The sequence below is a fragment of the Ambystoma mexicanum genome, chromosome 1q, assembly GCF_040938575.1.
Source record: "Ambystoma mexicanum isolate Mex_15411 chromosome 1q, UKY_AmexF1_1, whole genome shotgun sequence".
NCBI lineage: Eukaryota > Metazoa > Chordata > Amphibia > Caudata > Ambystomatidae > Ambystoma > Ambystoma mexicanum.
In genome coordinates this window covers 765513984-765537112 of record NC_090922.1, presented here as the reverse complement: position 1 = coordinate 765537112, position 23129 = coordinate 765513984, and the positions used below count along the sequence as shown (strand labels likewise).

At 44.2% G+C, this 23129-nt stretch overlaps 1 protein-coding gene across 1 annotated transcript in view; it reads right to left on the bottom strand.

The window, feature by feature from the left end:
• DDR2 (discoidin domain receptor tyrosine kinase 2) overlaps positions 1-23129 on the bottom strand; it is a 1291881-nt gene that overhangs the window by 778005 nt on the left and 490747 nt on the right. The window lies entirely within an intron of this gene.

Here is a 23129-nt window from a genome sequence, read left to right as displayed (position 1 = left end):
ATAAGGGCTAAGCAAATGTAAAGAATAGTGATCAAGTGTTTTCAACAATGCCATTAGCAACTCTTCCACATGTTTTGATTCATGGTCCTCTAGTTTAACATTTCATGAGGTGTACTCCCGATAACTATCTTGGATCTGGTAAAAGTGGAGTATTAATTTATATTTATGATGGGCGATTTCAATATGGGTCGTATTGAAATGGTTGCCACATTTTGCAAGTGAATTAGTATTTATTATGGATGAGCTTCACTAGCTTCTCATTTTCTGTGTATATGAGAGATTGGAGTGTCACAGATGGACAGATGGACAGTTCAGGGTTTTCATTATCAAATTTCACAACTGGTTTAACGATAGACTGTAGGAAGGCTAGACAAATGGGAGTCCTTAGCCTATCCCTCTTGCACTCGTGGGGTTCCTCCAACCTAGCCCGGGCTTCCCCATCTCCCAGGTGGTCGCCAGGAAAGACTAGTGACAGGTAGCCACTACTCTCTAGGGCTATATACTCCAGCTCAAAACCTCTGGGATTTCTCCAAGGACCTGCTACTCTGATGATGCAAGACAAATAAGATGTTCCAGATGTGCCTTCTTCTTTCTCTCACTCACTCTTTCTCTCTCTTCTCCCTGCTCTCGTCCCTCCTCTCTCGCTAGTATTCTACCTACTCCTGCCTATCTCCTGCTCCTGTTTTCCCACTCTCTTATGTCATATGCTATTCTGTCCTTCTCTTTCTGCCTAATGTCTCTCTCCTATTCCTCCCTCCTATGTTGTCCCTCTGATCTTTCACACTGTCTCCCCCTCTATGTCGCTCCCTCCTATTCTCCAATCTCCCCTTCTACACTTGTCTCCTCTCCTATTCACTACCACTTCTATGCTCTCTTTCCCTCTTTCAATTTCAGCTTTGAATATCTCTCTACACCCTCTACTCCCACTCTCTCCAATCACCTACACCCTTTCTCTCTCTATTCCTACTGGTTCTCACACTCACTCTCCCAACAGCCTCTCCACTCTCTCATATTTGGTACCATTCTCTCTCACATGGAAAACCTTACCAGCACTCTCTCCCAACAACTGCTTCAACCTCCTCCTTCTGTCTCGTCTCTGCCAACTCTCTTCCTTACTGGTTTGTTATCAAGGGTTTTATACACCTGGGTTTTCCTTCTTTCTACTTCCTCCACCTGCCCTTCGGCCCCTACTGTCACCTGACTGCTTTCTTTCCCCCATTCACATTTAGCTTTCATGTGCTCATGTGATCTCTGCGGCTGGGTATTGTTTTAGCATCTGTGGCGTGCATCTCCTTCCTACAACCCTGGAAAGGTGGTGTTCTTGTCCACAGCTTGGAAGGTGTCAGAAGAGCGAGATCTGCATCCAGCCCTCCGGTTTGCACTCACAGAGGTTTCTGTCGCTGATCAGGTTTTTGGAGCGGGCTGTTCTACAATATTTAAAAAAGAACTCTGGCCAGACGTGGGACTTGTCATACCACTATTACAAGTACACCAGGTACAATCAGGGGATACAGCGAATGTGCCCTCTCCCTCCAACTCAGTCACACCATCTCTGGGTTTGGATCGACTCCAGCATACCCGCGGGTAGGCTGCCTACAGCTGGTTGGGAGGGGGTCTCTTTTGACACTGACAGTTTGGCACAGGAATGAATGTACTGAATGCAACATATAGATTAATGTGGTACAGTTTTAAATATATATTTTGATATAACCTTAATTATGGTGTCACATTCACACCACCATAACAGTATAGACATTTCTGGTTTTAAGTTAGAAAAGACTGGAGAGCATGACACAAACTGATACCAGAAGATATATTTGACTACTCCGGGCAGCTGATGCCATACAAATATTCCTATGTGACATAAACTCTGTCATAGGGAATTTGAAAAAAGGAAGAGATTTAAAGCATATTGGATTATTGCTTATAGCTTGCATTTCACGTGGAAGCTAGATTTGCTCCATGCTACGTATTAGTTCCTTGTTCAACAGACGTAGTTAGTGTTTGATGAGCAATAGTCAGAAACTGTTTATGGTGCCTGCTCATCTCTGCATAATATATTTTTAGTAACTACAATACCAGCCTTTGGTTGGGGTGCTCAAAATATGATGAAAATACTTACGCTGGATGGCACTTGTGTGGCACAGATGATTTAGGTTGATGGGAGTCAAACTGAATTGCATACTTTGGGGACATGTGTTTCTGTGTCTCCGGTTGTTTTTATGAGTGTTTTAGTTCATTTGTTTATTTGTTAGGGAGTTTTGTTGGATGGAGTGGATTGCGTTTCAGTAGACTAGCTTGGTGGTCTATCACCACGGCTCTGCTCGCTTCCATGTGGTGGACACTTTTAAGAAGCGTGTGGCTTTTCCTAACCATAGACAGTTGGAACCTAAACCCTTAATGGCTGGACTGAGCTGAGTGGTGATGATCGGTCTGCTAAACATCCCTCCTAGCTGTTTTACCTTCAATGCATTAGTCAGCGTTGACCCTAGACCTGTGGGCAAGACAAACAGAACTGTTATGCATACTCCCCATTCCAGCAACATCTCTGCTTAAGAGCTGTTGAGGCAGAGGGTGCTGTTCTTCAGCCAATGGTAAGTGCGGTCAAGCCATCTAGTAATATTTAGCTATGTCCCAGCGTGTTTTCAAAACAGATGTTAGTTTGGGTGTCAATGGCATATGATTCAAACTGCACATGCTGTTGGCGTAAAAACTCAGTAAGTGGATGCTGGTAAATGCTGTAAAAAAGCAAGAGACCCAGGACCCGTGGGAGAGAGTCAGTGAGTGGGTGGATAATTGTATGAGCGAGTGTCTGTGATTATGGTAGAGATTGAATAGATGAGAAAGTTAGAAACTAAAAGCTGGATACTGATGGGGCAGGTGGGCATGGGCACCACATGGGCAAGATGGTTGAGGAGGTAACTAGAGACATGATAGGGGTAGAACATCACGGCAGAAGAAGAACAGGCATTGGGAGCCTTATGCGGAGGTGGGCACTATCACCTGATGCAGGAGAAGGCGGGCAGTGGTGATTTGATGGGGGTGATACATCTGACCCTGATGGTTAGAGAGTGGGCACTTGGAACATACTACGACAAGGAGGCACTAGCAAACATAAGAGAAGGAGGCACTGTGTCTTATTGTTGAGTGGTTAGAGGCACTCCTAAGTTGTGAGACGGCACTGTGATCCTGATGAGGGATGGTCACTAGAGTGTGATGGGCAATGGCACTGGATTTCCGTTGATGACCTTGGTGTGGAGTAATCACCAGATCAAGATAACCCTCCTACTCTTCTAGAGAACAACAACTATGGTCACAAGACAACAATCCACGTTGAAAGCTCCCAACAGAGTAATTATTTTGATTGTACATTTACACTTTCATTTTAGAAAATAAATCCACAGGGAATCGATGCTTACATCTGCCAGCACACCACAACATATTCAGATAAAGAAATACCACAACACAAACTATAGAACAACACAATGCATCTGCATTTAACTAAAACAACACAATTTCTTTGTATTCTTCATTTCTACATGTTTTTTCACTGTCATGCAATCACAATAAATTCACCATTCATGACATGACATTACACGTGAATTCAATCACATATTCTATTACTTGTTGTTGTCAAGCATCATGCCAAAACAATAACAGTTCATGACAACCAATTCAGCTATTGAGTGTCTCACATTCATTTGACCCAGCCTTCTTCAGGGCAAGGTCATGTTGTGTTCGTTCTTAACAACCATTTTTTATTCTCTGCAAAATATCAATTGATCTTATTTCGATGTAGTACATAATTATAATGGACCTATTTGTGTTCAATAGACAACTATTCGTCCACCGCTCCCTTCCATGATTGACACATTCAATGCATTTCATCATGAGAGCATATGAGCATTCTACAAATGACAAGTTTTCTCTGTCATATAAGAAGTAAGATTAAGGCATCAGGCATCTTCTTCTCATGCTTTAATTCATACAATTCTTCCTTATAGAGAGAAGCATTTGTAGTTAATTTATAACTCTTCTCACAGCCTCAAATAGTGTTCCAAATGCATTTAACTTTGAAAACAGTGCCATGTTTTAATTTATTGATTACATTTTATAAAAAAAAGGTAACACATTCCTAAGACTATGTGACATTTTAATAAGGAAGCATAACTATTTTTCCAGTCATCTTCCGCTTATAGTTGCTAATCTTCCTCTTTCATGATATATCTCTTATTTCAAGAAGAAATGTCTTCCTCAATTCTCTCTTGTGTCTTCTGATATTCCAAAGTCCATGGTTGGAAAGGGTATAGTGGTCAAAAGGGACCCCATCCATTATATTTTAAGGCTCGATCTGTAAATAGCATGGATGCAAGGTCCAATATTTCTCTTTAACTTATATTTAATTTCAATTCTCTCTAACTCTTTTCCTCTTTTTCTTAAATGTTACAATTATTTTAAGACCAAAAGGAGAAAAATAGCCAATATCTCGTATTCAAAATATTTGGCATTTCTTGGTTAAATTGCTTTTTTGGATATTTGTAAAAAGCAGCAGCATCTTATTTTTTTTTTTAATAAAACATTTTTTTTATTTTTTTTATATAACATACAACAAACAGCCCCACACATTGGGGTAAACACAACTTCCTTTACCCGCCCGCCAATGGTTCCCCGCATGATTCCTGTTAATGAGCCTTCAGACACTTTCTAGACATGCCTCGACACACCGCTCCCGTCCTGACACACAGTCTGGCACACTAACAAGTCCTTGGGCTGTATTCCAATTTGCCATTATGGCTTATTTTAATGCACATCTTTCCATTTCTGCCATATTCTCTGGGCTTACTCTGGACACCCTCTGGCAGCATAAACCCTTTTCTCCATTGCGATGCAGATGTCGACATCCGTGATCCATTGGTCATAGCTAGGTGGCCTCTCAGAGCCCCATAGTTGCGCTATGTTCCTTTTCAGTATCGCGGTGGTGGTGGATAAAAACGCCTTTTCGTACCTTGTTAAATCTATATCTCCCTCTATTCCCAGTAATAGTTGTTTTGGGTTCACAGGTAAACTCTTTCCCATTACCCTTGACAGTTCACTGCAACATTGATGCCAGTATTGTTGAATGACAGCACATTCCCATAGTATATGGTAGTAGGACCCCTCCTCCCTCTTACATCTCAGACAGTTTGGGCCAGTGGTCTTTCCCCATTCCCACCTAAGCTTGGAGGAGATAGTCGATTGTCTAGGATACATTAATGCGGTCACCCATTCTTCTGGAAGTATGTCGCCTACCTCTCTCTCCCATTTGGCTTTCAGGCCCACCAGTTCTTTTGTGGCAAAGGAGTTTATGGCGCTGTACATGGTGGACGTGACTTTATGTGTAAGCAATTCTGGGAATACATTGCGTTCCAGCGGGGAGTAGTCTGACGCATCAATCAATTCCGGAAGATGAGCCTGCAGTGCATGTTTGAATTGCATATAGTGGTATCGCTCGTTAGGTGGGAGTGCAAAGGTGTCGACTAGGTCTGCGAATGATCTTATCTCATTCTCTTCTATTACATCTCCGATTTTCGTGATGCCTAGTTGAGTCCATGTTTGCCACTTAGGGAGTTTGTTCACTTTCGGGAGGTGTTTGTTGTTCCACAGAGGTTGTGCTAGGGTTACCTTTTTGTCCCAACCTAAGTATTTATGTATGTCTGTCCAGACCAGGGTTATGTGGGACAACATGGAGGGGATGGGAGATCGAACTTTTTTCCCGTAAAGGAGGGACCTGACGGGCCTTTCTTGTGTATCCGGATCCTGTATTCTATTGTGCGGCAGAGAGATGTCCCCATGCATTTTGTCGTTAACAATTGCCATTTGACCGGCCCAATAATAGGTTTGCAGCCGGGGGAGTCCTATCCCACCCTCCCATATAGATCTTTGTAGGGTAGTAAGTGCCAGACGTGGGTGACCCCCTTTCCACAACAACTTCCTAAGCGTTTGGTCTATCCTATGGAACTCGCTGGAATCAATGGGTAGCGGTGCATTTTGTAATATGTGAAGAAAGAGGGGGAGAGCCATCATTTTGAAGAGTGCAGTGCATCCCAATAGCGTAAGCGGTAAGGACATCCAGTGGCGGACGTCCTCCTTGAACCTAGTCGTTATCGGGTGGAGGTTTGTTTCCACATAATCTGACAGTTTATGCGTGATTAGTATACCCAGATACCTGAATTACCCTCTTTCAACCCGATAAGGGCATTCGTCCGGTATGGCATTCTCTATCTCCTTTGCTGGAAATAGTATGGAATTCGACCAGTTGACATGAAGTCCACAGAACCTGCCGCAACTCTCTAATAGACGTGTCACTGCAGGGCAGGAAACACGTAGGTTCGCCAGGTGTAGTAGCAGGTCATCTGCATATAGGGACACCCTATCCTCCCACCTGAAACCGTTCCATGTTTGTGCGGACCTTAATAGGATCGCTAACGGTTCAATTGCTAATGCAAAGATCAGGGCTGATAGGGGACAGCCTTGTCTCGTGCCCTTACCCAGCTGAAAGGGTTTTGAAGTGTACCCACTCACTTTTGTTACTGCTACCGGGTGATGGTATAGTAGCTTGACCCAACTCAAGAATTGTGGGCCTATACCCATGCGACGCAAAAAAAGCTTTTTCAAAATCTATGGATAGTAATGCCAGGGAGTTCTGCAATCTAGGTATTTTTTCCATTGCTGTATGCCGTCTATATATATTCTGCCTGGTGGATCTCTGTGGCATAAACCCACATTGGTCTGGGTGCACAAGTTTGTGTATGACTTGCTGCAGCCGTTTAGCCAATATTTTCGCAAGTATTTTGGCCTCACAGTTTATAAGCGAGATGGGTCTATAGGAACTGCACTGGTCAGGTGGTTTATCTGCCTTTGGTAAAACTATTATCGTGGCTTTCCTGAGATCTGGAGGAAGGCTACCCTGTGAGTGGGAATGTTGAAACAGGCACAGTAGATGTGGGGAGATTACGTTTATGCCTATCTTTCTCCATGTTTCAACAGGAAAACCGTTCGGGCCTGGGGTCTTCCCTGATTGGAGTTCTGACATTGCCTGAGACACTTCTTCCTCAGTGATGTCCTGTTCTAGCAAATCAACCTGCTGCCCATCTAGGACAGGGAAGGTGATTTCGTCCAGAATGTCGGTCGGAGGTGGTGAGGATGGTGCACTGTATAGTTCAGCATAATACTTTGCAAAACCCTCCGCTATGTCATGATCTGTTATTAATGGTTCAGGGCCATCCGTTTTTAGCTTCCTGACCTGGGTGAGGCCTAGGTCCCTACGTTCTAGCCATGCCAGTATTTTCCCTGCCTTGTCCCCTGTTTCGTATACTCTCGCACGCATTGCTGCGTGCGCCTGTTTTGCGTTGTCTAGGGCTATGTGTTGTAATTGTTTTTGTGCCAGTTGCAACGCTCGCTGCGTCTCCGGCTGGTCATAGGCTAGGTGTGCAACCTCTGCATTGCGTACCTTTTCTTCAGCTGGATGTAACGCTTCGAGGTGTTTCTTCCTGTGAGCTGTGGTCCAGGCTATGATTTCACCTCTTAGTACCGTCTTCAGGGCTTCCCAAAGTGTTCTTGGGCTATCTACAGAGTCTGTGTTTATTTCAAGGTATGTTTCAGTGACCTTCTGTATGTGCTCCACCATTTCGGGAAATCCTAGGTAGTAACCATTCAATCTCCAGCTGGGTGGGGGGATTGTTCTGTCTGTTCTAATCGTTATCATAAGTGGGGAATGATCCGGAATACCTCTAGAGAGTAGTCGGGCTTCACTTACTTCATGTATATTACAGAGCGGTAGGAAAAAGTTGTCTAGCCTGGATAGTGAGGCGTGTGCACCTGAGTGATACGAGTATTCTCTTGTGTTGGGATGTAATGATCTCCATACATCCTGCAATCCCAATGCATTGGTGAATGTGGCCAGTTTAGTACGTATGTCTGGGTTCCTGGAACGTACGTACGTCCTATCCAGGTCTATGTTCATGACTTCATTGAAGTCCCCTCCCAGCAATATGAGAGCTTCAGGGTTGTTGGCGATTAAGGGCGTTATGTCATTCAACAGGGGGGTTAGTAGATTAGGTGGTGCATACACGGCAGACATAGATATCGTGCGTTCCCGGAGGGTTCCTGTCGTATGAACAAACCTGCTTCCTTGGTCATGGGTGACCGTATTGGGGCTATAGGGAAGTCTTTTATGTACCAGAATTAATACCCCCCGTGACCCCATGGTGTAACCAGCGTGGAAAGCTTGTCGGTAGTTCGAACGTCTAAACAATGTGCACCTCGTGCCTGCCAGATGTGTCTCTGTTAGGAAGACTATATCAGGGGAGTGGCGGTTCAGTGCTTGTAGGACTAATCGCCTCTTAATGCTATTTCCGAGCCCATTCACGTTCGATGTCATCGCCCGAATAGTTCTACTTCTAGTTACGTTAGTGACTTGTGCCATGTGGTCTGTGTATATGTGTGATTGGTATGTTGCATTTGCAGAGATATTACATGGTCAAGCAGTCTGGAAAGGGTTTGAACTTGCTGGTACCTTGGTGTATTATGTGTCGAAATCTGCTTGTTTTCTTGGTTTACTAGACTCAATCTCAAGAGGCATATTACTACATGCGTATTGGCCTTGGTGCGGTTTTCAACATCTAAACAACGAATAATAACATTATCTCCAACTCCCGCTTCCCCATACTCCAGCCCCAACTGAAGCATCTGTCGACCCAACATGAACTTTGAAACAGTCAAACTTTGCCCAAACTACTATTCCATATAAGCCCACTCAGCTGTAGCTGGGATCTGCAGGTCGTGCGAAGCCTGAGATGGGCGGCGTAGCACCCCTTTCTGGTGCCCTGGGTTCGTTACCTTGATTGGGGGGCGGCTGCTAGGCCGGCCGCCAGCCTTAATATGACGTATGCTTTAGTATACTTTGCGGAGCACGGGCTCCGGTACTACATAATGCGGTGTTTTGGTCGTTTTCCGTAGCTGTTACAAGTCTTTATGCATTTCCTGGGTTCGGGTTCTCCATTTGTTGTTGCTGCAGCGGCTCCATGTCCGGTGGGCGCTCAGGATGTGGTCTATTGCGATTCCCTCTCCTCCTCCCTTCTGCTCTCCAGTCGCCATCTATATGCCTCTCGGCCCAGTTCCATGCCTCCTTGGGATCTGTGAAGTGCACCGATGTGCCCTTATGATAAATCTTTAGGTGGGCAGGGAAGATTAGCCCATATTTCACACCCATTGAGTGCAGGCGTTTCTTGAGCGGATCAAATGACTGGCGCGCCTTTTGTACTTCTCTGGTAAAGTCTGGGAAGAAGGCGATTTTTGATCCGTTATATGTGATTGTCCCTTTTGATCTTGCCAGCTGCAGCACTGTATCCCTGTCCCTATAATTTAGGAATCTTGCAATGACTGTGCGTGGCGGCGCCCCGGGGATAATTTTGCCGGTTGGAATGTGGTGGGCCCATTCAATGGAAAAGAACTTAGAGAATGACTGTGCATCGTATGTGTCCACCAGCCATTCCTCGAGGAATAGTTCCATACAGTCCCCCTCTGCCTTCTCGGGAAGGCCTCGTATGCGAATGTTGTTTCGCCTAGATCTGCCTTCGCCATCATCTACTCTCGCCTCCAGGAGCTTGATGCGTGCCATCATGCTGGACATGTTACGGTTTATCCCTCGTAGATTGTCTTCGGTCTCGGAGATCCGCGCCTCAGCCTCCCCAATGCGTGAGGTCAACTTTTGCAGGTCGTGCCTCAGCAGGGACACATCCGCACCGATGCTATCCATCTTCTTCTCCATTGAAGTTCTGGAGCTGGCAATGGCACTCATTATATCTCTGAGGGAGATATCTTCCTCCATGCAGTCTGATTCAGATGGTAGTGGCTGCTCCGGGGAGCGGGTGAATGGCGTTGTAGCATACTGTTCAATTCGACTTTGCGTAGAAGTTTTCCTAGGTTTATCCTTCCCGATTTTTGGATGTCCGGGGCAATATCAGTGGAAGTTTGTCCCCCATACAGAGGGAAAGGACAGCGATAGAGTGAGAGGGCAGATGGGGTTGTTGGGCCAGGGGTGATCCACCAAGTGGGCAACCTCCTAGAACAGCTGCGCCAGAAGCTGCCGCGAGTTGCAGGGTGTTGACTATATCTGTGCCTGGCATAGGGTGCACTCCACCTCCCCGCGTGGAGCGCTATGTTTTGCTCTGCAGTGTTGTTGTGTTGGAGAACTTGCTCTTCGTATATGAGATGAAGGATGGTGATGGAGCAGGTAGGCGAGTGTTGCCCGGAGCCCTGGGGGCAATATACACTGGTCCTGGAATGACTGGGGCGGGAGTCACGTGGGGCCGTTTAGGATTAGCCTTCGTATTTCGCCTCCACCTTGTGTTGAGAGTGTCCACCCACCTTATAACCTTGTGTGGATTCGTGCTTTCGCGCTCTTGGCTTGTTTGCCCCTTGAGTACTCTGCAGTTCCTCTTGCACCCTCTCCTCTCGATCGTTTACTGGCTCGTGGAGTCACTTGGTCGGCTGGATTGGGGCTGTGTTTTGTCGTGACCACCTTTAGGTAGGGTGTTTATTGTTCACGGGTTTGTGCGTGCAGTTTATTCAGGGTATTATGTTCGTGTTTATGCTGGCACTGCACGTCGCAACCCTTACTTCTTCTTTCCTAATTCCACGTGTTCATGTTCCTGGCCCCTCCCCCGCTGTAAGATTCAGTAGTTATGAGCAATAAAAGCGTGAATTGGGGCTCGTGCCATACACGCCGTCCAGGTTAGTCTGACTGCCCTGCGGGTTTCAGCATGACCCAAGGCTGGATGCACCCTAATGATGGGATGGGTTCAGGTTACCGTTGCAGCCCGGGATATTACATTGTGCGATCTGTCTTATCCTGGGGCTGCTGACACGCGCAGTCACACAGACTTTAATCTTGACCCCTCTGATTCCCCTGTCCACAGTTCTTCAGCCTGTTTATTGTGGCAGGTTAATGTTAATGTTCGTACCATGAACATTCCCTCCTTTATATTAGCGCCCAGTGTCACACTTGCAAAATTGAAAAGAGAGTGTGGGGCGGGGGAGCTTCCCACCGTTGTTTCCCTCTGTAGGAATATTTAACCTTATAGACAGATAGCTTTGGGGTAACGTATGTTTCCTTTGCCACAGGACCTTTACATACACTTGCACGCTTCAGAAGCCTATATCAGTGTGCTTTTTTGGCCCAACATTGTCAGCCTGGGGGGGGGTGGGGAGGGTTCTGACCCTTCCCTCCCACAATATGGTGCCCAAAGTCAGTGTCTTGCCCCCACCGTCCCTTCTCCTTACCGCTGGCTTGCGGGGTGTTTGGATGTCAGCGGGCGCTCAATGATACACAGAGCGCCCGTGAGTGTTTACCTCAATCCGGATGCAAAGATGGTGCGACGCAGCTCGTTCGCGCTCCAGGCCGCAATCTTTCTGCTTCTATCCATCTCCGGGCGTCAGCACAATCGTCTGCTCACCCGTCGAGGAGGGACGTCAGGGCTCCCCCTTTCAGATCCTACGTTGGGCCACAGAGTCCCCAGGCAGGCTCCGGCGTCTGTCAGCAGCCCCGTTTGCCGAAGCCGCATCCGGGCCGCAGAACCTCCAGGCAGGCCCCGCTTTCCGCCCGCATCCTTGTCCGCCGCAGCCGCGTCCGCTTTTGCTGGCAGTGGCGCTCGCGGTCACCGGAGGACGCTGTGTTGCCGCGCTCCCAGCTCTTCCCTGACACTGCAGCCGTTCCTCTCTCAAGGCTCGCCACGGCCATCTTGAAGTTTATCAGCGCCGGCCCCAAATATTTCACCGAAGGATTCCTCTGTGTCAGGTTGACGTAGAGCTTCGCAATTTTAGCGAGTTGCAGCAGTGGATGAATGCTCACAATTGGTGCATCCGCTCGTTTTTATATCATTAGCAATCCACAGGATTATGAAGGATATTGCTGGCGGCCTGGGAGCTCAAAGGAATCACGTCTCCATCTTGAGCCCGCTGGCCACACCCCGTAGCAGCAGCATCTTAAACTATTTATTAAAATAATAGAAATACGGAGTGGAGAAAGCAGGTAACTTAGATTAAATGGATACCAAAGATGTGATGTATTCAGCCTTTGGGGGACATTACGACCTGGGCGGTAAGGGATACCAGGCACCGGTATGGAGACTGGTGCCGGTAATCCCTTAACGCCCTATTCCAAGGTCCCTTGGCGGGGACCATAAGGAACGTGTGGTCTGACCACATGTCCCTTACGGGTCCCGCTAAGGGACCAGGGCGCTAATAACGGGCTTGCAAGTCGCGAGCCCGTTATTAGCGCCCTCCCCATTCACATTGAGCCCTCTGGGGGCTCAAATGGGAATGGTTTGTTCAATGGGGATTTACCGGTCCCGCCAGGGTCGGACTACACCGGTAAGTCCTCATTGAACGAGACTGGACACAGGCACGGTATGGAAGGCAGCCATGGACCTAATAGCTCCATGGCTACCACCCATCTCGTGATGAGGCCCTTTATTTCATGATTGTCGCTCTGATGGAAATCAAAGAACATATAATCTCTCCAAAGGACTTACTTCTCAGATTCGTTGTTCAGGGGTCAGTATGCTGTGCCTCATGGACTTCTCAAATGGCCGCGGATGAGTAAGACACCATCCCTAAGTGTGTGCGTAGCGTGATCACACGCATCTGATGTTAATCTTTACTTATCAAGCAAATGAACTAATTGCACGCAATTGTCTTTGTCTCTGCTCTGCTTCACGCTCCGTGCTGTGATTTTGGTAACAGACTAATGTGCCGAACGAATGGAATGCTTTGGACTATACACACAGCCAGCCATATATGCAGGCTAACTTTCTCCCGCAACAGCTGCTCATATAGGTACGTGCTGAACTATTGAATATCACAGTGTCTCATTGATTGAGTTGTAGTTTGTTTAAAGATGGTGTAATGTATTGTATGCTAATACAGAAACTACCTCATTTACAGTTGTGAATTCTAATCTAATTTGAGGATTGTAATCTCTACCAGGTCAGTGGTATTACATTTTTTTAATTATTATTCTGTAATAGTGTCCAATGCGTATGAACCCAAATATAACAAATTAATTTTTTATTGTATGCTAATACAGACACTACCTCATTTACATCACAATTGAATATATATAGTTTCATTTTTTGCATTCCCTTGTGCCAATGACGGCCATTAAGGACTTGTGAGGTACATGAAAAGTTTTGGGTACTATCAATTTTATTGGATATAGCTTCCTAGCATTTGTTGTGTACACATCATGTTGAACTATCGCAGGACCAAACCTAATTGGATGTCTCCTTTTGTCTCTCCCACCTTCCTTCCTTTTCCTATGTTCTTTCCGCACTTTATTTATTGTTATTAATAATTTCCTTCTGGTCTTTCCTTGTATATTACGTTGCCTAATGCACTCTTTACCTTATTGGTTGGCATCTAATCTGTAAATTGGGGCATTTCTTTTATGCCTGTAACCTAATGTGGTGTTCTATCATCTTGATGCTCAATACAGTGTTGTCTTAACAATTGTGCATATATAATCAATGGACATCTCTTTTATTTTTATGCCAATTGGCTACCATTTGATTTTTATGTACCCCCCTTTGTGTCTGTTTGGTTTGGATGGTATCATTTATTGTATGCACTTTATTAATTGTATATGTTGACTTAAGCCTCAGAGGAAGAGCCTTACAGCTCGAAACATGTGTCAGACTGCTGGACTAACCTAATTAAATACATGCAACATGCATCATGATTAATTTGTGTTTATGAGCGCAGGGTGGATGCAACCCCTTTCTTTGTCTACTTCATTACTACGGTGGAGAGCTGGGCAGGAAATCCACACTCTTGCACTCACCTGCTGCTGGATTAACACTGTGTTATATCTTTAGTATAAGCGCTGCAATCCCACCAGTCTCCCTCTGCCACCCCTTTTTGAGTATGCTATCTTCTTTAGCCCAATCGCACTCTCCCACATCAGAGGCTAACCAGACCCAAAGCATGGTAGTCTATCATATCTTAGTATCTTCTCTATGGACAAAAGCAGAAGAGGAGCTGAGCTGCGTGGCTGCCCCTAACACCTGTGTGTGGTGCAGCAGAGCCCGGCATCACCACCACTGCTCAAGATGACGGGGAAAGCAGGCTTCTACTGGCAGGAGCTAAACAAGATGGTGGGTGTGGGGGGTGGCGAGTGCTAGACCAGCCATAACCACAGTGGGCTCTGGCGCCTACGGCTCTGTCTGGTACAGAAGTTGGCTTCCACCAGAGCAGTGGAGTAACCTGATCTGTGTGGCGGGAGTACTTTGATGTGTGAGAGTATGAGATGTCCAGCGATGGGAGTAGGATACAGAAGCTTGAAGCGGAAAGTCCTCTCAGGTAAGATGTACTGCAATAGCGGTACTGAGTCAAGGTAAGAGATCTGCTCAATATCCATTGCACGTGACTGCATATCATACACTTTGCGCATACTTTGTATGTTGTACTGCGCCCAATAGTCCACAGCTGAGCCCCCCAAAACATTCACTCCAGCTGTCAAATATTATCTACAGTATGAATGTAAAGTATAGCAGAGTGATCAATGGTACACAGTTGCTCTAGGAGTTCATATACATGTCACACCCACTACTTTCCTCTTTTAGCAATGTGCGCCATAGATTTACATGAGTCCCAGGAAAGAAAATGGGTCCAGCTGTCTTATTCTCTCTATAATCTTCAAAACAGTGTCTGCCTCTCCCCTCTCCAGCTTCGAATATCTACACACTAGAAATGTCTGCTTTCTGTATAATGCCTTAAGTACCATTTCGGTTAAATACATTGCATTGCTCCTCTTAATCATCTCCTCAGATCAACGCCTGCCGGAGGGCCATGCTTTCTACAGCACTTTGGCACCGTTACACATGGCAAGAAGCACTACACAAATATAAGACAACATAACCTGATTTTCCCTTTTTACATGCCTACATATTTTCATTTCTGAAACTCGACATGTAATGTTTCAGTATTTCCAGTTATTCCAACTTTGTTTTCATCTGTGAAAACAAGCTTACTACACATACTGGTCCAGATGTGCTGAATTATAGCCAGAAAGCAATCCTTCTGTTACCTCATTATTAATATGAATATTGTAACCATCCTTCAACAGTTTGATACATTGCTTACTTTCTGAGTGAGGATTGAAATTAATTCTGACATGTAATGTTTTCATATAAAGTTATCAGGGGCAAACAATCAAGTTGCAAGCTACTATCCATCAACACAAAAGTCACTTGCCACCTCAATTCTATACATACGCAAAGCACACAATGTATTAATTGCCAAAAATTTAATTTCAGCTGCACACATAATCTCATTCACAAACTCCAGCACAGCCAGACTGCAAATACCCAAGTCCATTGGCCTTGCTGCACACATTCTATTGATCTCACACAACCACCGCACCACACCTAGCACTAGTATGCAGCTATACACCACTCATTCCACACTGGTGTCACACATACCGAGTGCACCCCAGCACGTTTTACTACACATTACTCTCTCCACTGACCTGGACTGCGCCCCCAAGGGCATTCAATCCACAGCGCTTTGGATTCATACCAATGCTACAAGGCGCTAAACAAATGCCCAATAATATAAAATTTACTTGTTTGCAATTTAAAGAATCATTCATTAATTTCTGTATTTTTTTTTTGCATTATGATCTTATACATAAATCTACAGAAAAACGAAACAATCAATCTGTTCATTCTGCCCCGATCTATAGGTATTAAACCACAGTAAGTAGTATTGTTCTGCTTTTATTTAAATCATACCTTCCATATGGCTTCCTCTACCATCGGCCATTATTTTATTCAGTACCACCTTATGTATTTGGTCCTCATTTGGTTGTTGGTCCACAAAATGTCCTACTGTATGTGCAGACTCATTCCTTAACTGAATTGTAGAGCGGTTTTCAGTAATTCTAGTATTGATTGCCCTTGTAGTCATTACACAGCCACGGTAGTTTTGTGATGTTTGATCCAGGGGAGCAAAGTTATATGGGGGGTCCCAAAAGTTTTTTTTCCACCATAGACTGAATGGGGGAAAACTGCGCACAGCTACAGGCGAAACCGCTGGACGGATTTGCACCAAATTTGAGGCAGTGGCAGGGGCTTGGGCATGAAAGCGTGCTTTTGCACGTTTTGTGACAATCCATCCGGTAGATCCCTTAAAAACGATCAAAAAGTATGTCTCTAAAAATTAGTGATATCTATGTCCGCTCCGCGGTCACACTTCCCTGTTCGCACCATGGAGAACATTGCAATTGGCTATTGCGTGGCGTGCTGCCCACGACCATGTTGTGCTTTCACTGATTGGTTGTGGCACAGAGTGAAGTGCGTCGTAATCTTTCGATACGTCTGCCATGTTTACTTCGTTTTCTGTTGAACGCGAATATCGGCGCTAACATACGTAAATGAAGAAGGCAGCAATGCACTTATAACACTTATGGAACACTGTTTCGAAAGGTGAGCGTTAATGAGACGTGGTAGCAGAAAGTCAAACAATGAACGATTCTTGTTAGCACTGTCATACGGTACAGTGGGACTTGCTACTCATTGTACGAAATGAACTTACTTCGTCCATTTTACAATCCATAAACAACATACTGCGGTCAGAGTGGCAGGAATCTGAGGCAGCCACCTGCTCTATTTCATACACACAGCTCTTCTGCACGTGTACGCCAGTAGCGGTTCTCATAAATAGACGCTGATATGTTGTTGCAAAATGAGAATGTATTTGCATTCGGAGTGAAGGCCACTGCATTTTCTCTTTTCAACACGAGCTCAGTACGGACGCATATTTGTCGACACCCATAAGGGTCCCTTGTTTTTTAACGTTGAGGTGCAGGGAAAGAGTAGAAAGAATGTAGGGAGTAACAGTTTGAAAAACATATAGTTTGATAAGGTTATGCTTCAAAACGTTTTGCAACTTTTGCACCGACCATGAGAAATTAGTTCCCGAACAGGCACTCTTCCAGATACACTAGTGTCTGACTACAGCGAACACAATAGAGGCGCTCCACATCATGTAAGTGTATTTTTGCCGCCTATATTCCGAATTGAAGTTATGTTTTAGTTTGTAAAAAAATAAATATTTTCCCTAATGTTTTACAAGTTTTATGTGCCGTTGCAATTTTTTCACTATTATGGACATTGCACATTGTCTCCGTTTGTAGGGTGCCACTACATTTCCCCAAATTAAAATAATATTGAATAAGAAAGGTATGTGTTACAATTTCTTTTCTGCACAGGTTGTGCAGTGAGAAACGTTTTATTTCCCCTTCCACCGCGCAGCTACTTCCAAAGGAAAATGGTATTATTAATAACGACGTTCCAACTTTCTGTGCCGTTCGATTTATTTTTCCAATTATATGCATTGCACATTGTCGCCGTCCCTAGGGTCCCACTACATTTCCTCCTATTGAATACATTTTTTACTGAAAATGTTATGTAGTACAACTGTGGTTTATCCAAAGGTTGTGTATTCATACATCTTTTAATTCATTTCCTCCTCAGATACTTTCTTCCCTATTGTGATTGTCACAGATTACAGATGCCAAGTGACGGTTTCTTTAACCATCAAATGCAACTGTTTATAACCGGCTGTCTGAGCATCATAATTCACTGGGATGATTGTGTGGGCCATTTGTGTCCCTACGCTGCTGTCGCTATAAGAAGTAACATTCCATCCTTTCTGGTGCTGTAGATCACAGCGGTTGACGTCGTCTTGCACATCAATGTGGGAGGAAAACGACTAGTGTGGCGGCAAAGCTTACTTTCTGTGTGTGGAAAAAAACAATGTGACCTTTAACATTGTCATTGTTGACTAAAGAGACAAACTTAATACTTCTATGGAAATCTGAATTATGACATCTTTTCGCACAGTTCATTGTGAAACAAAACTACTTTACTACTTGCATTGGGGGATGATTTCGCTCACTTTATTGTGAAATAAAACTACTGGGCAAATTTTTAAATGTTAGTCTTTTCTTTACAAATTTACTCTCTGTTTGCACAATGTGGCATGCTACTTTGCAGGTCGTAATGTGTTCTTTTGTAGGTGCTACATCACGGCACATACGTCCAAATGGACGCATTTGTTTAAGCTGCCAAGGAACATTATGGAGAAAGGTACTCCATACCACTTGCATTGGTTACGGGAGGGTCTGGCCCATCTCATATGCATTAGTGGCGTCAGGCCAATTTCTGTCACCGTCAGCCCAATTTCTGTCACCCAGTTTGTTTGGCATTTTATGTCAACGTAAGCACACTACTCCTTTGCTGTTTTTACGCACATTTTTACATAAACAAATGAGTACATGTACAACACATGTATGTAAAGGTCATTGACAACGACTGAAAAGCTTTGTGTTGTGCATGTGATAGTCTTTTCATATTTAACGGTACAGCTTCTGTCTCTGAGGGATAGCCTCTATGTATGGGTAGTGCCCACAATGTCGGGGATATGGCTACTGGCCTTTACTGCAAGGGAGAAAACATTGCATTGAGGTCGCCATGCCCACCAGGGACTGCCTTTCTGGTAAACGTCTTGCTCATAACCACATATTTATCAAGTAACACAAATGTGGTGCTGCCATAACAGTAACACAGTGATGTCATCAATGACATTTGTGATGTCATCTTTCTTGTCCTGGGTGTTAGTGTTAGCAGTGCACAGTGGTGCGGGCAGTTATGGTTGCTTAGCTTACCATAATGGGGGAATGTGCAGTGTTTTTGGTTTCACTGTCAAGTATAACATCCCTTTAACAAAGTTTTTTTACTGAATGTACATATATATATATATATTTATGGCAGGCAACGAAAACAAATAGGCTAAACATGTGATGTCGTCAGTGATGTCATCAGTGACATTTCAGAGGACAGCTTTCATGTTCTGGATGTCAGTGTTAGCAGTGCACAGTGGCAATGGCAAGTAAGGGGGCTCAGTCTGCCATAACTGGCAAATTTCAGGGGGTTTTCGTTTTTAATTTGAACCACAATGGGGAGGGCGAACACTTTTCTTTAGTGAAGTGCACAGGTTTTTCGTGGGGCAACTTAACCATACCGTCCCCTTGACAAAGATTTTTTGTAGTGAATACCTATATGTTTCAGTAGGCATTTGCTGATGATACAAACCACATTACGGCTCAGTCAGTAGGAATACTGTCTAATTTGCCGTTTTTCTTTTTAACACCATAATTGAGGTTATCGGTTTTCTTTCTTAAAGGCATAAACTGCAACTCCAGCATGGGAAATGTCCCTGCTATCTAGGTGGCCCCCACTTTTCCATAGTCATGTTTGTTTGTTTGTACTTCAACCTTTGTGAATGCATACAATGATCTTTTAAGTTCTGGTCTCTTTTAAAAGGCAATATTGGTTTTGAAATTGAAGGATTTCGTGTAGTGATTATAAGTCAATTGCTTTTTATGAATCTTTTTTATCTAGTTGGCCTGTCTGCGTAATGTGTTTACATAGATTAACTTCCCTGGGCCTTTCGGTTCCACATAATTATTCAGAAAATGATTCTGTCAAACTATCATGCTCATTTTACAGGTTTAGAATCTTATCCTTAGGGAACTCCTCTATCACTAAATCTTCCTTTCTTTAGTTTGGCTTGCAGGAAATCATCTTTTCGTTTATTGCAGTTTCTGTTTAACGTCAGGATCTGACCATATGGGATATTCACCTATGGCTGCGTGAATGTTGGCTACTTTAAGGTAAAACAGAGTACCTTGCAGTCCTTTTCAAATGTAGATGTGCATATAGATATCTTTTTCACAAATTAGCAAGTCAAGAAATCGTTTCTCAGTCTGACTGTAGTTCAAGGTACATTTAAGCCTGCTATCCTTCATTCAGCCACATTTCAAATTTTAGTCAAATTCTCTATATCTCCATGCCATACCATAATGATATAATCAATATATCTACACCAAATGTGCATAAAATAATGCCATGAACAAAAGTGTCAGGACCAGCGCAAAGACAACACCTATGGCCATGACTTTAGTTTGATAAAATAGCTAACCTTTATAGAAAAATAGTTTCATAAAGGCTATGGCAATAAGCACGATGATGAAATCTGTTAATATGTGGTGGGGAGCCGGTTTGGAAGTCAAGGTCATCTCTACAGTATCTATGCCGCTTCTTGCAGCAAAGTGGTGCAGAGGGCTGTAATATCTACAAGCACCCTTGGTGGGTGCAGGAACCAGTGAGGTTGCTCCAAAACCCGGGCTATATCTACCGATGCAAGCCTGGGTTTGGAGCAATACAAGTGCTCTCCGCACCACCCTTCACCGGTGCTATTGTTTTCCCTCCTCTCCTGCCTCCCAGCCCCAAATCCAGCCCCTCAACATCCCCCAACCAACTTACCCCGAATGGGCTCCTGCGCCCAGCTCATCCCGCTTTTCACCGTCGCCTAACTTCCTAGTAAGCCATTGAAATGGAAGAGGGGCTCCAAGCGGTTCCCCGCCTTCCATTTCCATGGCAATCATGACTCTCCCTGGCCGATGCTGCGAATGAAGCAGCACGACTATATTTTTTTCTCTATTGCTATTAGCACCTCAAGGGTTTACCTCGGTGTGCACATAGCAATAATCCCACGTTCTGAGGGCTATACCGGCCTGGTAATGGCACCGGTGCCAGCGTTACAGCCCTCGCTTCGCTAAGCCTGTAACTTGGGCATCGGGCCGTTACCGGCCAGTTTAGCCCTCAGAACGCAGGATTATTGCTTAAATGTGACAAATTACTCGTTTTTTTCAAATTCCTAGGTCTTCATTGATGGAAGTACATTGCTTGAATCCAACTCAAAAATGAGTTTGCTTTGCTAAAGAATGCTAGAAAGGGTTACGTGTTTACATAAAGGTGCAAAAATAGAGCCATAGCCATAAATGATAGGTCTGCATGATGGTTGTAGTGGATCTTTAAGCACTCTTGTAAATGCATATAAAGCAGGGTATTCCGGTAGCTTTGCATTCAAAGATTCATATTGCTTACAGGAAAGAACGCCCTTCATCAAGGGCTCTCATTGTGGTCACTCTGATGAGGGCACCAATTTAAATTCTAGGATCAACATTTGATCATTTGTAAAGGTCCTCATTTTCAATTGACACATAAACCATTTAATCATATTGTCCATTCGTATTTGTTATGCCCCCATCCTAGTCTGCTGGTTTAATTACAAGGGTGGGGTTATTCTTTATTTGCAAAAGGACCTGATGTTCTTTCCTATTGAAGTTTTTAGGAAAATACACTGGTTGTATTTATATTTCTTGAAGATTTGACAAACTTACAATTTGCACTGAGGCCTGATAGTGGATGGTTGTTGGAAGGAACATCTCTCGAGACTATTTACAGTACCCTGGTAAGTCCCTCAGCAAACCAAACCAGCGTTGATCTCTCATAAAGATCTTCAACTCACATAAGGAACCTGTTATCGTGCAAGCTATTGTCATCTCCTACCTGGACTATGGTAACACCCTAATCAAAGGGATCCCACATGCCAACTTAGTGCCTCTTAAAGCCATCCTGTACACTGCAGTGTGCCTAAATGCAAGACTAAGAAAATTCAACTACATCATTCTCATCATCGAGAATTCAACTGGCTATCCCTTCAAGCATGTATGATGTTGAAAACAGTCAGCATCACCAGCAAAGCAGTAACAATAAAAACACCACTTTTTCTGGCCAAGAAACTCACAATGACCGGAGACCAGTGTACCAGCATAAGCCACAACATCGCCAGGCTGGAAACAAAGAGCTGCAAGAGGGAACAAAACAGTATTGTCCTGGTATGCAACCTGTTTCTATAAAATGTTACAAACATAGATAAGGCATGCGCTCTTCAACCTACTCTTCAGGAAGGACCTGAAGTCAACACTCTTCAAAATAACATCTCAATTTCTAATTGGTCCATTCTAACTTAAAGGAGAGTTCCGGGACTTTTTTTTTATTGTCCCTACGGTTCGGCCATGTGTTTTTAAGCATAACTCGGTAGATCGTGGAAAACTTTCCTATGGACCTTACCCGACTTTTCGTCCATTAACGCACTCGAAATCAGCCGCCATTTTATGATAATCCTATCACTTGCCGCATCGCCCTGGCTCACCTGCTTTTGCGGCACTAAATCAAATCCCCCGCCCCTGAAACAGACTTGATCAAAACATTCATATTCCCCGCCTCTATCCGTGACGTGACTGAGCTGCGTAGGCAAACGCGCCCAGGCGTCTTCTACGCGACTCCACACAGAACCAGGAAATCAACACAGATGAGCTCAAACAACACAGCGCGCCACAATTGGGAATATGAAACTGTACTTTTAAATTAAACCGCAAGATTGTAAATTTGGTAAAGTACATTTATTTGACATCAAATGTTTTGAGAATATTCAGCGATTAGCATTTTTATTTGCACATGTTCCAAAAAGTTTGTTTCGAGGCACACAATGTTCCTTTGCTGTACACAGGGTCTTAGATCATCTCACAATACAGCGCCACAATTCGGAATATGAAACAGTGGTTTAAAAGCAAACGGCAAGATTGTACATTTGGCAAAGTACATTTATTTGACATCAAATGTTTTGAGAATATTCAGCGATTTGCATTTTTATTTGTTCACGTTCCGAAAAGTTCGTTTCGAGGCACACGATGTTCCTTTGCTGTACACAGGGTCTTAGATAAATGAATTTTTATTTGCTCTCGATCCAAAATATTTCGTCTTGAGGCAAGCAATGTTCGTGTGCAGTAGACATGGTGTTGGTTTACGATAAAATAAGCTCTTCCGTCGCACTGATAATCGCATGGCTATTCCAACAACGAGGCACTAGGGCACCACAACGGTCTGTATGTTGCATCTAGCCGTTAGTACCGCGTAAGGGCATACTTGTACTTGGCGATCGTCCCACAAAATGGTCAGGGTGCTAACGTTGTTCACGCGGAGAAGCAACTGGCGATTATAGAAGCCATCCGCCGGTGTCTGGTACTCGTGACACAGACAATAATGGACGATGTATCTATTTGAAAAACATAAAAAAAGGAAATTAGTCTCACCATCAGATCTTTATTAAAATTATTCATT